The 16,684-nt window shown below is 34.6% G+C and overlaps 1 long non-coding RNA gene across 5 annotated transcripts; it reads right to left on the reverse strand.

Annotated features, from left to right (window-relative positions):
- Positions 1–279: 279 nt before the first annotated feature.
- LOC124353178 lies at positions 280–9,689 on the reverse strand. Of its 5 annotated transcripts, none has more exons than XR_006921575.1 (4): positions 9,580–9,689; positions 5,522–6,359; positions 4,754–4,871; positions 280–558 (listed from the first exon to the last, which is right to left on the reverse strand). It is a non-coding gene; the product is annotated as an uncharacterized LOC124353178 (long non-coding RNA). The 5 variants fall into 5 exon arrangements; XR_006921578.1 differs by lacking the exon at positions 9,580–9,689 and adding an exon at positions 9,350–9,491; XR_006921576.1 differs by lacking the exon at positions 9,580–9,689 and adding an exon at positions 9,288–9,436.
- Positions 9,690–16,684: the final 6,995 nt, after the last annotated feature.

Genomic DNA, 16,684 nt, shown 5'->3' on the forward strand with positions numbered 1-16,684 from the left:
ACAAATACAGATAGTAAAATAAAGAACCGCATTAGAACAATGTTTTTAATCATATAATAATAACCAGACTATATTACAAAGAATATAAAAGATTATCAAAACTGATTGATAAGATATTTGCACTATTGCAACACTTCCTTAAGAAATTCCACATGTAATGCTCAAGTAGCCAGATCTTAAGCTTCTTGCAAAACCAGGGAGTAAAGCATGTCATTACTAATATGTCAGTAGATAAAATTCAAAATAATGGATAAAATGGATTCAAAAATTAAAAAGCGATTTACTGTTACAAAACCGTTTATATTTAATACTCCTAAAAAAATATAATGCAATAATTTTATTTAGCTGTACATAGTTGATAGAAATATATTTTAAAATTACTGAGCTGTAGTAAATTTAGTATTTACAGTGTATCAGTTGTGTCGGTAAATTACTTTAAACACGTTTCAAGAACTGCCATCAGTCTTCTCTGTAATTGTAGCTCCAACAACTGCTGGCACTTAACTTCATATGAGCATAACTGTTCTTTAGACTGGTACCAAATAATGGAAGATCTATCTATTCAACAAAAACAACGAATATTTTAGAGCACAGACATTTTTATAATACATACATTAGTGGGCATGAACATGCTGAGTAATTGAGAAATATAATTAAAATCATGCATCATAAAATAATTGTATTTTTTTAAAAGGAAAATAATGCAAACTTATTGTCATGCATTAAAAATGCATATACATATGTGTATGATGTATCTGAATGTACTGGTAAAAATTGGAGTAATTATATATTTTGATTACACAAAGTTAAAATTGCCAACTTCAAGTTTAGTATAAAGGTATAATTGAAAGCGTTTTTACTTTATTAAATAAAGTACACAATGCATCTTGTTATACTAAGATAAAACTGTATATAGTCAGGTACTTTATTTATCACATGTAAACATTTATATACAGTTTTTCAAAGTGATTTGTAATATGCATTATTGCACTAAAAGATAATGCCTAATGTGTTGTAATATTTGTAATAATTCAAACACTGTAGAGTTTGTAAACAAAAAAAATCATAATTATTTATGTTTAAAACTTATTATTTTAGGTTGTTTACCATGAGTTGTGGCATAGTGAAAAAATGAATTCAAGATAATTGAATTGACTGTACAACACGTCGCTCTAACGGATTTATTTTTTAGTAACACAACCAAATGCAATACATATAAATACAAAACAGAAACTTGGCACAGTACTAAACACATAAACTCATACTGATTCTCGTCTAATACCGCACTAAGGAAGTGATTGGAGCAAGAAGGAGGGTTAAGAAAGGACTCCTATCTGAACATGATAGTTTTTTTTCTTATAAATAATAGTAAGTCGCAAGCACAAGAAGTCAAAGCTCACAATTACACGTCACACCAGTGCAGGACAACACCTGAACTGGACTCCAAGCAGCTCTGGTATGATTAATTTTAACCAAGATTATAGTTATGTGTTATATATACCTGAGGAAGAGATCAGATTGCAGATCTCGAAACTTAGTGTTATACGTTTTGCAAAATATAACGATGGCAAATGTCCAAAATCCTTTCAAACCTTCCATTGCCAATAACAAACTTTAAACAAAGAAATCGCCAATGTATTAAAATATAAGAGAGCAGAAAGTAAGAGATGTTTTTAACATGGTGCGGCAATGAGTGGGACTAGCATCGCCATCTTGGCGTCTGAGTGTTCCAAACTCAGTAAACAACCAGCCATGGTGGCCAATGTAATTAAAAATATAAAAAGAGCTATCCAGAAAGTAAGAGATGTTTTAACATGGTGCGGCAATGAGTGGGAACTAGCATCGCCATATTGGTGTCAGAGTGTTCCAAACTCAGTAAACAACCAGCCATAGTGTATCATACTTTGTATATATATATATATATATATATATATATATATATATATATATTAAATTGTATAAATGGCAATAGCCTTATTTAATTTCAATAAACATTAAATCGCAAAAAGTACTTGCTCCGCCGGGAGTCGAACCCGGATCTCTCACTTGCCGGGTGAATGTGCTACCATTACACCACAGAGCGCTTACTTTTTCCGATTCAATTATTTTGTATTTGGCCGTATCTGTCACATATGCGTTTAAATAAGCAAACTAACATATGATCGGAAGACCAAATACCTGTCAAACGACTTTTATTTACATTAAATTGTATAAATGGCAATAGCCTTATTTAATTTCAATAAACATTAAATCGCAAAAAGTACTTGCTCCGCCGGGAGTCGAACCCGGATCTCTCACTTGCCGGGTGAATGTGCTACCATTACACCACAGAGCGCTTACTTTTTCCGATTCAATTATTTTGTATTTGGCCGTATCTGTCACATATGCGTTTAAATAAGCAAACTAACATATGATCGGAAGACCAAATACCTGTCAAACGACTTTTATTTACATTAAATTGTATAAATGGCAATAGCCTTATTTAATTTCAATAAACATTAAATCGCAAAAAGTACTTGCTCCGCCGGGAGTCGAACCCGGATCTCTCACTTGCCGGGTGAATGTGCTACCATTACACCACAGAGCGCTTACTTTTTCCGATTCAATTATTTTGTATTTGGCCGTATCTGTCACATATGCGTTTAAATAAGCAAACTAACATATGATCGGAAGACCAAATACCTGTCAAACGACTTTTATTTACATTAAATTGTATAAATGGCAATAGCCTTATTTAATTTCAATAAACATTAAATCGCAAAAAGTACTTGCTCCGCCGGGAGTCGAACCCGGATCTCTCACTTGCCGGGTGAATGTGCTACCATTACACCACAGAGCGCTTACTTTTTCCGATTCAATTATTTTGTATTTGGCCGTATCTGTCACATATGCGTTTAAATAAGCAAACTAACATATGATCGGAAGACCAAATACCTGTCAAACGACTTTTATTTACATTAAATTGTATAAATGGCAATAGCCTTATTTAATTTCAATAAACATTTAAATCGCAAAAAGTACTTGCTCCGCCGGGAGTCGAACCCGGATCTCTCACTTGCCGGGTGAATGTGCTACCATTTACACCACAGAAACGCTTACTTTTTCCGATTCAATTATTTTGTATTTGGCCGTATCTGTCACATATGCGTTTAAATAAGCAAACTAACATATGATCGGAAGACCAAATACCTGTCAAACGACTTTTATTTACATTAAATTGTATAAATGGCAATAGCCTTATTTAATTTCAATAAACATTAAATCGCAAAAAGTACTTGCTCCGCCGGGAGTCGAACCCGGATCTCTCACTTGCCGGGTGAATGTGCTACCATTACACCACAGAGCGCTTACTTTTTCCGATTCAATTATTTTGTATTTGGCCGTTTTTATATATTTTATTATTTATATATATTATATTTAATTATATATTTTTAATTTAATTTATTTATAAATTAATTTAATATATATTAATTTAATTATATATAATATATATATATATATATATATATATATATATATATATATATAGAGAGAGAGAGAGAGATGAAATAAGCGCTGCAATTGAAAAAACATCAGTCGTGAACTGCAATCTGTGACAAAATTTTATCGGTGAAAAATCACAAACCACTAGATATTTATCACCAGATTTGTGATGTACGGTCAAGGAATAATGAGTGAAAGCCACGTGAGGCAGTGGTGCATTAAATTTAAAAAATGGATGAAGGCTATAAAAAAAACAGAGCTTGCTGCAGTACTGACTTGACTTGTTTGGAAGACTACGACAAAAGTGGAAACCAAGTCATCAATCACAATGTAACCGGCAACGACTTGGGTAAAGCATGACAACTGTAAAACAAAACAGCAGTCGATGGAATGGGGACACACTCATTCACCCAAGGCGCAGAGAAAGTGTGTGCAAACGCTGTCACAAAAAAAAAATCGTGGCTTTTTGTGTTTTTGGAATGCTCAGAGAGTAATTCTCGTTGATTTTCCAGAATGTAAATAATAAAAATTATTTTCATTTTGTTAATTTTTATATTCAAAACCTCCTTTTATATTTTATTATTTCTGAACAGCCCTCGTACATTGTATAGTAGTAATTGGAAATGTCAAGGTTAGATAAATGTGACTGCAATCTTTGTAGACAAAATACTCATGATGTTAGTTTCCAATTGAATGAATATAAGTCAGTGTTATATAGTGGGTACACACAGCTAACCAATTAGTAGCAGTGATAACAGTCAACAATCAATATGGCTGGACAACAATGATTAAAAAAAAGAAAACAATATTTTTGGAGATAACTTGATCAAAACTAGTAGACATGTTGAAAATAAAGTGGCATTATAGTATGAATTGATTTTACTGCGTGTAGGATATTTTACCAGTTCTTTGGGCCCAACCTTGAAAAAATTCAATGTAAGATTTAGATTTTTTTGTATTTCAAGATTTTAAGTATATAAAGTGTTAATATAGATGCATTTTCACAAAACAACAGTTAAAAAACTAGTTGATTTGTCACAAAGATAAAAATTTTTTTAAATCACTGTACGTGTATTGCTAAAACTGGTTAGGTAATTTTGGATAACACTTCAAAAAACTCAGCATTTTTGACTAGTACTCTGAAAAATGACTGGTTTTGTATAAAGAGTTAAAATTGAACAATTTCTTTTACTTAAAACAATTTTTCTCTTGTAATGAAGAATGGCAGAACATCTGTATACAAGATAAATTTCAACAAGTTTCAAATTACCTAAAACAGTCCTTGCTTTTCCGCTTCTACAAACTTCATCAGCAACATCCAAATATTTCATATGTCTGTCTCTTTCTTTTACATTTGTTCTCAAATCAATTCCAAGTTTAAGCTTTGCCTGTAAATTTGACAAGAAATACAATACAATGTGTATGTAAATTTATAAATTTATTACTAATCTAATAAAGCACCTCTAACAAAAAATTATAAAATATACAGAAACAAAATTACTTCCTCTATAATTTATAAGCACCTGTGACTCGTGTCATAAACTGGTTATAATCAATCTGATCAATACTCAATTATTGAATAAACCTCTTAAACATTAAAAATGTGAAGAGGAACCTCCCCGAAACTCGGAGGCTGGTGCAATAGCGTAGCAGACAATGACAGCAACTGAAATCGGTGCGAAACAGGGAAACAATTGTACACATCTGAATCACTGGTGATTCATGCTACATATGAGAAAAACTGTGAAAGCAATATAGTTTATGTGCAGCATGAGGCACCCATGACATGCAACTGAAATCGGTGCGAAACAGGGAAACAATTGTACACATCTGAATCACTGGTGATTCATGCTACATATGAGAAAAACTGTGAAAGCAATATAGTTTATGTGCAGCATGAGCCACCCATGACATTAAGTACGAAAAAATATTGAATGATATTCTTCGCCTAGGATTGGACATTTTACTACACAAAGTATATCTTGCATACAAAATTAATCATAGTAAATCAGCAACATATTTTGGTTATAATACTTACTAAATTATTTATTCTTTTTGAAAAGTCAAGAGAGTTATGTTCTTCTTTGTTAACATGACGTTTTAACTTATAATTTTGATATTGAAAGTAGCATTTCAGCAAGTGATGCATATCTTCAGGCATTTTCAGTGTTTTTACCAAGTCGGATAAAGTTACAGAGCATGTATGGGAATACTTAGGAGTTAGAGCACTACCATTATTACTATCCTTAGTTAACATCTGATTATCTTTCAGCAAGTATGTTTTTGTGACGTTGTCAGGGCATTCTTGATCCTCGGCATTTGAAATACTAACACTGTTTCTGATTTCAGAAGAAGACAATGGAAGATCATGAAGAGTTTTTGTCACTTGTTAAAGTATCTGAAGAATGTTTTGGATCTGCAACTTTTTTTACTTTTAAAATTACATCTATTTACTTTGTGTCCCCCTCTTGGTGCTACTGGAATAGAATTTGATCCAGATTTGGTCAAAGTAATTTTGGATTTATTTAGTTGTGGCTGATTCCGTAAATCTCCTTTAACATTTAAAGTAACATTTGAACTTGATTTTTTATTTTCCAGTTTTGCAGAGTTTCGCAACTCCTTTCCGTAAGTTATTAATTCTGTAACTTTATCAAATACACCTCCCAGTGAGGGTGAAATGTTGCTTGCATTAGAGCTTTCATCTTTATCAGAAGGCGGCAGTTCTTTCTGAATTTTAAATCCATTGATTTGGGATCCAGAAGGGCAAAGTAAACTCCAACCCCTTTCACAGCTGTTATTCAAATCATCCTTTAGTTTGCTGGTTTCGTATAGAATCTTTTCTAACTCCTCAATCAAATGTTCCAGCATATTGAAACCTGCAACAAATTGATTAAACAATAGAATTCATTAGTTATAATAAACAAAAAAGCCTTATAACTTAATGAAGTCAGTTTTCTAGAATCGAACAAAGGGAATGTTGTTTTTATAACTGTTCTAAAATATCCTAATTATATTACTAAAATATTTGTGTTTAACCCTTTGATTGACACACAATGATTCTTTGTTTATTTTATTTATTTATTAGTCCACGAAAACATTACAATGTAAGCGCATGTCAAGAAATGAAACTATTAAATACTGTACTAAACAAAACTAAAATTCTAAGTTAAATAGTTCAGTTAAAAATATAAAAGGTACGTTCTAAAAGAAATGGGAATTTTCATTTGTTTAAATATTTATTTATTTATCAGCATTAATGTTGTCATCTTCAAAATATTGTGTATTGTGCATAATATATATAATATTAATATAATTGTAATTTAAAATATCGAATAACAGAACTATCAATTGATATCAACGTATCTAAAATACTAAATTAAAGTCAACATGTTTCAAATTAATAGAAATAGTTTAAACAATGTCATAAATAATAAAGAAAGCATAACCATTAATCAAATGATAAAATTAAGACAGGGGATAGGCAAAATGTCATTTAAATAATAAAGGTAACACAATAAAATAATATACCAACATGTATATCTTAAAACCGAGAAAGATACAGTAAACAAACTGTTAGTGTTATTTTGTATAATTTTTCTAAAGTTAACTATCTTTTTTTAATTTAAAAGAAGTCGCTCATGGAACAAATTGTGTTTAGAATATGAAACTGTGAGTAAAGTTGGTGCAGATGACAGTTATTGTTCAAATTAATGGGTAGGGTACGATAAGCGGACCCGGTTTTTTATATCGAAATTGGCAAACAATAATACTCAATCATAACAATGGATACTAATTTAATCTATACTAATAATTAATTAATTATTTTGAATAATTAACTTAAATAATCTATATCAACAGCTGTAAACACTTTCAAATAATACACGTAAAGTAATATTTCAATTTTACATAAGTAGCATTTGATTATTAGGTACTTTGGGATTATACCGACCACACCAGTATGAAGAACACAAAAATAGAAATTTATAGAAACAAACATGATAGAACGAAAAAACAACTCTTCAATTACAAAATTACAAACTTACAAGCATTTCCAGGTATTGTGATCGGTATTGTTGTCGCTGTTATCTTATCTTTCTCGAGAATCCTGATTACGGCAGGCCGCGCGGCATCACGTGATTTTGCACGGTACATCATTGCCTTTCCATTACAATTCAATTTATATTTCTGATTAGCCCCTCTAGAATTTGATATTTTACTGATAGGTACTATCTCGAGGGATGTTTTTCTTTCGTCGACATCAGCGCGGGGCAGCACCGAAGGTGCTGTCGAAGCCCGCGCTGATGGCCGGAGGCACTCGCATTTTGGGTGGCGGAATGTGATCAAGAATAAAAACAAGTTTTGAGTGTTTTTTTAATAAAAAGTTTAGTTTGGTAAATGTTTGTTTTTGTTGAATTTTTGTGTTTGGAGAAATGTAGAGGTAAAACACGGAAGTACAACAAAGCGATGCACCAGCTGAACGGGCGGCGAGACTCTGCAATCACGTTATCTACTAGACGCTCGACTTTGACCTCTGTCTGAGGATGGGGAGGTGTTTGCGATAAGACAATTCCTGTTTTATATTGACGAAATATTGTTCTACGCTAATCTAGTAATCAGTAGAAACGAAATGTGAAATAACGATTCATGTCTGGGTGTGGTCGGTATAATCCCAAAGTACCTTATATCAACAGCTGTAAACACTTTCAAATAATACACGTAAAGTAATATTTCAATTTTACATAAGTAGCATTTGATTATTAAGAATGGCAGTCAATTTTAGAAAACTACACAACATTGCTTTGAAAAATGATGACATGTTTTTTCGTGGCTTCAACATGTAGGACTCGTACCGAAAAACCCAGTATGTGAAAAAATGTAACTGTGAGAGGAGCAAATATTGTCGTCTTTAGATTTCCTAATTTCGGTTGTAATAATTTGTTTGATCACTGTTGTTAATATTAAAATTCACATTTTAATTTAAAACATATATTTGTTATTGCGGACTAAAGATACCTTTATATCGATTGATAGTCTAGGAGTTGAGATGCGAATATTAGGTATCGATGATTACATTCCTCGATGTAAAAAACCGGGTCCGCTTATTGTACCCTACCCAAATTAATTACTATTGATAATATCGATGGGTATAATAATTCAATTTCATTTGATAATTCCTATATACAAATCTGGGTCCACTTATCGTACTCTAACCAAGCCATGAATTGTTTTGCCACAAATCAGGGTATTTTCTTTACGCAAACAGTGTTGAACTTGCACATAGTACTGCTTACTGACCATTTGACCTTGTGGCAAAAATTCAAAATGCACTATACCATTAAAATTGAAGAACACAGCGAATATAATCTACTAATTCAACTGCACATGTTGATACAGAATACCTCCACTGAGATGATTGAGCTTTAGTTTCGACGTCATATCCATAACCAATGATTCAGTAATTCTGCATAGTCTTTTGCTTCATTTAGTAACTCCTGAGCAAATTCCATTCACCGCTGTTTTTTTTTTTTTTCAAAATTTTATAATCATCAATAGTACTAGATAAGTTATTGGAAGCCTAAATTGTATCAAATAAACCGTAATGCACTTACACCTGAGATATATTTTTTAAACTTCGCACAAGTATAGAAGATTAGATTTTGTGATAACAATAGTATCACAATTTTAAATTGACATTTTTTACATTATTAATAATAATAATAATGCCAAATGGCCAGGCTTGTCTTAATATACTACAGTTAGATTTCATGGTCAGGTAATAAATCCCTATTCCTTTAAACCCTAACCTCAAAATTCGATCTATCAAAACTATTACGCCTATTGAGCCTGTTTAACTAATCAAACACACTTCAAAACTGTATCTGATCTGGGCTACTTCATACAATGCTACGATTCAAACGTGTACAATATCACTTCCATTTTCTCCTTCAATTGTCACGTCCAGTCAAATTATTAATCACAATAAACCTAATACATAGAATAGACAGAACAATAGTCCTTCATAGAAAATAGTACATAAATTAAAATCTTACTAATTACGTTGTAACTTTACTATTATTGGTTATACAATATAATTACATTGATATAAGTATTGTCAAAAGTATTACACTATGAACCTTAAACAAATGGAAATAGTATTATACGAATTTTGACTGTACTCAGTATTTCCCGCCAGTTTTTCATTATTTTGACGTTGAAAAAGTTGGGATTAGAAGAAAAACATCACTAATTTACACCAAGCAGAGAGAATTGAAAGAAAGTGAATTCGGTTGTAGATAAATATGTATCACCCTTTCTGTGGTAGGAGAAAAGATTCGTTTGTATCAAATTTTTATCCTTACAAATCTGCACGCTTTGTACAAAAACAAATATTCACCAACAAAAAGTTGCAGGTCATCTTTCTGTTCTTGATATTTACCCACTGAATTTTATGCCTGTTTAAATACACCTATAACCATTTTCAATAAACCTTTGAAAGAGCAAGTTCGATTCAATAAGTCTTTTCAAATTTAGGTCTAATTTATTAAGAGCGCTTACTAAACTCCTAGGCCATGCAAAGAAAACAAAGGTTGAATTATTCACATGGTCTATATAATAGCGTTGATAAAAATCAAGAACAATCGCGGTCTCAAACAGAACTGAATATTGTATCACTCAAATTTCAGCACACTTCATTCACTTTCTAATGTTGTGTTCTAATCTAGCAAAGGTGATCAACTATATATATATATATATATATATATATATATATATATATATATATATATATATATATATATATATATATAATATATATATCAACCTTCTCTCCCACATCCAAAATGGTATGAAGAGAACTAATAATATGCAAAGCCTCTAATTCCTAACACCTGCATTTTATATAAAAGAAGGTTTAGATGTCAAAAGCCTTACTGGGATCGACGAACAGGTGGATTTTTACTTTTTTTTTTTGTCAAGAGTGTCAAGAGACTAATTTATTAACAATATAAAACGCAGCATCTAATGTGCTTTTCTGCTTTTGAAATCCAAATCTTCCGTGAGCAGATAGTGTGACGTACGATTGTTTAACACTTTGACCTATATTATTATAGTGTAGCTGTCTGCAAGAGGACCAGCTTGAAAACAGGCGTCATTGAATTGATTATTTAGCTGTTGCCGATTTCATCTTCCTCTATAATTTAAATGGGAAAATTAATTTTCCTGAACTGCTGATGGAGATTGGACATATGGATCCCTTCAAGAACTCGCTCTCAAGAATTGTTGTGGAGACAACACCACTCTAGGGCATACGCTTTCCACAGACCATTGGCAAGAATCCTGCACCTGAGTAACACTATCTGCAAGGAGGTGGACTTCAATCCCTAATATAAGCTTCATAATAAGTTTCATACCAGATTAAGATACTACTTACCTGTTATGTTTCTGATTGTTATAATATAGCCATTATGTTATAAAGTAATGTTATGATCTTTGTATTTTTGCCGATGATACATCTCTTTTGGTCACAGCTCACAATCAAGCGGATTTAGAGATCAATGGTTTTGTTGAATCCAATGCTCTTCTTCAATGGTTTACCTCAAATGGCATGATTGTGAACACAGACAAGACCCATATTCTGAATTTCACACTTAGACGTAGTTTTGTGGACAACTTACAGGTAATGCTAGGGGAGTGCATGGTATCATGTGTGGACTCAGTGAGCTTTTTAGGTCTTCAACTTGACTGCAACCTGACATTTGAATTGCATATAAAAAAAACTAAGTTCGTGTTTGTTTGCACTGAGAAAATTGGCTTCTTTCTTTCGCTAATTCACAACTACTACTAACTTTGTACTATGGCTGCTTTTATTCTCATCTTGTTTACGCAGTTCCCATTTGGGGAAGGAACTGCAGAAACCAATTTCATTTTTAAATTGCAGAAGCAAGCTTTGCGGATTATTTTTGGGCTAAGTAGGCATCAATCTTGTAGAAATGTATTTAAAAACAACAACATTCTTACTTTCCCAAGCATATTTATTTATGAATCTTTAGTTTTTTTTAAAAAGAATGAATACTTTATGACACTAGCTAACACCAATTCAGATTATTCACTTAGAACCCGGCTTAACATTCCAGTTCCACAACATTCTACTTCTTTTTTTCAAAAACACGTAACTTACAACTGCATTAAACTTTTCAACTCACTTCCAGATGCTTTAAAGGTGGATTGTTCTTTAACCTTGTTCAAAAATAACTTAAAACAGTTCCTCATCGACGGTTCCTTTTACAGTGTCCAGGATTTTTTGCATAAATTGTAAATAGTAGACTAAATATAGTTTTTGTTTTTTTTCTTTGATGTATACTTAGCATAACATGTAACACTGTATAAGTTAGTTAAGCTAGCCCTGTGTGTATACTTTAATGACGTTGCTAATGCATGAAAATGTTTATTTTGAGCAATAAAAGAATTTGATTTGATTTGGTTATGTCACTATTTATTTGCCTCATTATCATCTATTGTTCCTTAGTTGTATTGTCATTCTTCGTTACTAATGTTCTATTTATTAATGATGAATGTAATATGTTGTTTATTGTATTTATATAAGTATTTAATTTAGGTAATTGTGATTTATTTTGTCATATTTTCATATTTGTTTTTGGTATGCATATGGATGTATTGGTATATTATATTAACTGTAATGGCTTGCCGTTGAAATGAATAAATAATAATACAGTGCACAAAAGTGCACAACATGGTTGACGTAACTATTGCCTACTCGTGAGCCGGTTTGAGAATAGCACTCATTCGCTCTACTCAGCTGAGAAATTCTACTCTATTTGAGGGCTTCAAATAACTGTAAGCGGCTGTAATTCTGTGTTTCTGTCTTGTTTCGCCCTTAACCAAAGTACTTACTAAATAATCACTCAACATATCCCATGTGACGTCACTAACCAATGTGACAGTTCTGTCTTTACTCTTATAACGTATCCACGCCAGTTTTTTCAAGATCCACTGCCACTACAATTACATCTACAAAGTCTTTTTGTATACTATAACAAATGCTGATTTATCGATGGTGGATTGAGTAGCTGTCGACAAGCATTTGTAACTATATATTAGGTGGAACTAATTATATAACTGGTTTGATTTCACTGCTTTAGCAATATGGCGTCAATATTGGACGACAAGGAATTATGTATCGTCTGTTGCAAGAAAGTTACTAACAAAGGTGTAGAATGCGATAGCACTTGCAAACGATGGTTCCACCCTGATTGTGTCCAGTTGTCAGCTGCCGAGTACAAGAAAATTGCCGATGGTGTCATCAAGACCTGGACTTGTGACAGAGCAGACTGTACTACCACTAAAATTGATAGGCACACTCGCTAGCCCTTGATGAAATACTAAAAAAGATTAGTTCTCTGGCCACTAAAGAAGACGTTAAGGGTATTGCTGATGACATTTCCGCAATACGGCAGGACGTGACCAAGTTATCTGAGACTATCTCAGAACTGGAGCCACGGCTATCTAAAGCTGAAGATGAAATTAAGACGATTAAAAGTAGTATTACTGCACTCGAAACTAAAAACTGTTCACTCAGCCTTGAAGAGGTCTACTCCGAGGTAAATGACCGCTCCCTCCGAAAATCCAACATCATTCTCCACGGAGTTCCCGAAAGTAGCAGTACTTTAACAGACCAAAAAAAAGCTCATGATCGGACCTTAATTGATTGCATCTTTGAGTCAGTCAACTTCCAAACCTCAAAATATTCATTCTTTCGACTTGGGAAACCATTAAGTGATACACCAAGGCCAATAAAAGTAATTCTGCAAAGTTCTGATATAGCATTAGACTTCTTTAAGAAATTCTCAACAGAAAGTCCTGCTGATCCTCGCATATCCAACGTCACTGTCTCTCGTGACAGAACTCAACAGGAACGCAAACATCTAACTGAACTTCGAAATCAGCTTGAGAAGAGAACTAACGAAGGTGAATCTGGGTTAACTATCAAATTTGTAAAAGGTACTCCTAAAATTGTAAAGAATCCAAAAAACTAGACACGTGCAGTGGTCAGTCGCGGTTACAAATCTACTACCAAAACGTCAATGGATTAAGATCAAAGCTTCATGAGCTTCGGTTGTCTCTGGCCACCTCCACACACGATTGTCCTAATACTGACCGAAACCAATCTAAATTCCCAAATATCATCTACCGAACTTGGCTTCACCAACAAAATACGATATTTTCAGAAAAGATCGTTTCACTTGACACTAGCTCCAAATCCAGCGGAGGTGGTGTGCTGGTTGCAACTACCAAACAGTTAAGGTCAACCACAATTTACACCTCATCCAATTTGGAAGTTATTTTTGTTAATACTTCTCTTAGCCCACGAAACAATGTTCTACTGGTGGCTGTGTATATTCCCCCCTCATCGCCTCTACAAATCTATTCTGATTTTGCAGCCAATCTTGAAGAAGTCATGCTCTCTGCTACCTTTTCTCAGGTCCATGTGTTTGGTGACTTTAACATCCCTGATGCTGATTGGAATGCCCCATGCTCCGTCAATGTGAACACACCGATGGCCATAATCTCAAATGTCATTACAATGTTTGCACTCACGCAGGTCAACCACGTGCTTAACCATAGAGGAGTTCTACTTGATCTTATTCTTACCTCTTCGCTTGATGTTCACGTTCAACGAGATCAATGTCCCCTCCTCATTGAAGATGCCCACCATCCATCTCTCAATTGCCTTGTCCCTATACCAGCACCTGCTGCGCTGACTTTCAATCTTGCTCCAAATCCTGCTAAGTGTAATCTACGCACACTTCATGACGATCTTTGCACGTTCGACTTTGCCTCCCTGGATGCTATCCATGACATCAATGAGTCCTTCTGGGTGTTAATAGATACAATCAGTAAGTCTGTTCTCAAGCACTCGCCCTTGAAGAAATGGGGATTTTCCAACTTTCCAGCCTGGTTTTCCCGTGATCTAAAGAACTTAATATTTCTGAAGAAAGCTCTCCACAAGGAATATAAGTCCACGCGATGCGAAGTAACATACCAGCGTTTTGCCGTAATAAGAGCTCAATGCAAGGCCCTAGCCAAGGACTGTTTCACGGCGTATGCAGATCACATCCAAGAAGTTCTCCCGCACAATCCAAAAGTTTTTTGGTCATATGTAAAGAATCTCAATCGCAGTGGCTCTACTCCCCACAACCCTTAGATTGGACGGAATAACGTCAACTTCAGACCAAACTGCAGCTGATCTCTTTGCTGACTTCTTCTCTGCAGCTTTCAACCATGATGATGACGTTGCTGATGATCCCCCGTCCACCCCTCCATCCTTTGCCTTATTATCATCAATAGTACTCAATGTTCCTGAAGTACGGCAAGCTCTACTTGGTCTGGACGATTCAAAGGGATGTGGACCTGACTTCATACCTTCATCAGCCATTAAGCACATTTGTAACCTCATTGCTTATCCACTCACCAAGCTCTTTAATAGATCATTATTCACTGGAGTCTTTCCTGACGCACTCAAGAAGAGCTTTATTGTTCCTATCCACAAAAAAGGTCCCACAGACGACATAAAAAACTACAGACCTATTGCTATCTTGCCTGTTCTTGCCAAAGTATTTGAGGGGCTAGTTCTCAGTAGAGTTAACTTTGCAGTTTCCCAGATTATCACCCCCCGCCAACACGGATTCCGGCGGGGCAGATCCTCTGCTACCAACCTCATGGTATTTCCAATCCGACATCATTGACGCTTTCAACGATCACAAGCAGGTGGATGTCATTGAGCTTGACTTCGCTAAAGCTTTTTGACCGCGTTGACCATTGCTTACTTGTAAGGAAACTGGAGGTTAGCGGTTTTGGTGGGGGTTTGCTTCGGTGGTTGTCCAGTTACTTGTGTGGACGAATCCTCCAGGTTCGCTATAATGGTTCATTGTCCAAGACCTTTATTGCCACGTCCGGAGTGCCCCAGGGTTCCCTACTTGGTCCAGCATTATTTAACATCTTTGTTAACGACATCACCTCTATTATAAAGTGTGGCTGTTTGTTGTTCGCTGATGACCTGAAACTTTATCAGCAGATTGCATCGGTGGATGACCAAGACCTGCGTCAGACCCAAATCAATTACATCGCCGATTGGTGTATAAAGAACAAGATGGCCTTGAACGTGGAAAAATGTGTAACTTTGACTTTCCACCGTTGCAGAGCTCCCATAATACGAGAGTACACCGTAAATGACACCATTCTCAGAAGAACAGCTGAAGTTAAGGACCTTGGGATCACATTTACACAGTCTCTTGCTTGGGATCGCCATGTTGGTGTGGCTTGTTCTAGGGCCCTGCGCAATCTGGGTCTTATCCATCGCCTTGCCAGAACCCTCTCCAACCCTCATTCATTAAGGATTCTTTATTGTACCCTTGTAAGACCCCACCTCGAATACTGTGGAGTCATATGGTCACCTCACCAGGTCTACCTAAAGGACGCTCTGGAGGCGGTCCAGCGTCGTTTTCTCCGCCTCATCGGGACCCGTCTTGGGTACCGGTACCAAGAAGTCCCACTGGATGATGTTGCCGCCCTCATGAAGCTTCCTTCCCTCGAAACTAGACGTATCATGAGTGATATCCTGTTTCTTTGGCGTCTAGTAACGGCTGACATCGATTGCCCTGACCTTCTTCAGAGAATTTCTCTCAGAGTACCAACCTGCGGCACAAGATCGCAAAACCTCTTCGTCACAACATCTGCACGAACCAATTACATGAGGAACAGCTCTATCATTAGAGTACAGAGGCATGGCAATTCAGTTTCTGAAGATCTGGACTTCTTCCACCCCTCAAGCATTTCCAGCTTCCGCTGCCGTCTCCAGAGCCTCTTCAATTAATATGTAATATTTTCACCATTTACTCGTCGTTATGATTGTAATTTGGGTACATTTATTATTTTGTTGTTTAGTTTATTATGTCTAGGTTAAAGTGTTTCTGTTTTTAGGTATTGCATTGTAGAGTTTAATTTATTGTTATTTATTACTATTTATTATTGTTGTTGTTGTTATTCTTGTTATTGTTCTAGTAGTAGTAGTTGTTGTTGTTATGCGCATTATCTATTCAATATTGATTATTGTTGGTTGTTTAGTTACGTATGTAAGTATATACATGTACATGTTGTATTCATTTATTATCTATATATCATGGGT

The sequence above is a fragment of the Homalodisca vitripennis genome, chromosome 1, assembly GCF_021130785.1.
Source record: "Homalodisca vitripennis isolate AUS2020 chromosome 1, UT_GWSS_2.1, whole genome shotgun sequence".
NCBI classification, from domain to species: domain Eukaryota; kingdom Metazoa; phylum Arthropoda; class Insecta; order Hemiptera; family Cicadellidae; genus Homalodisca; species Homalodisca vitripennis.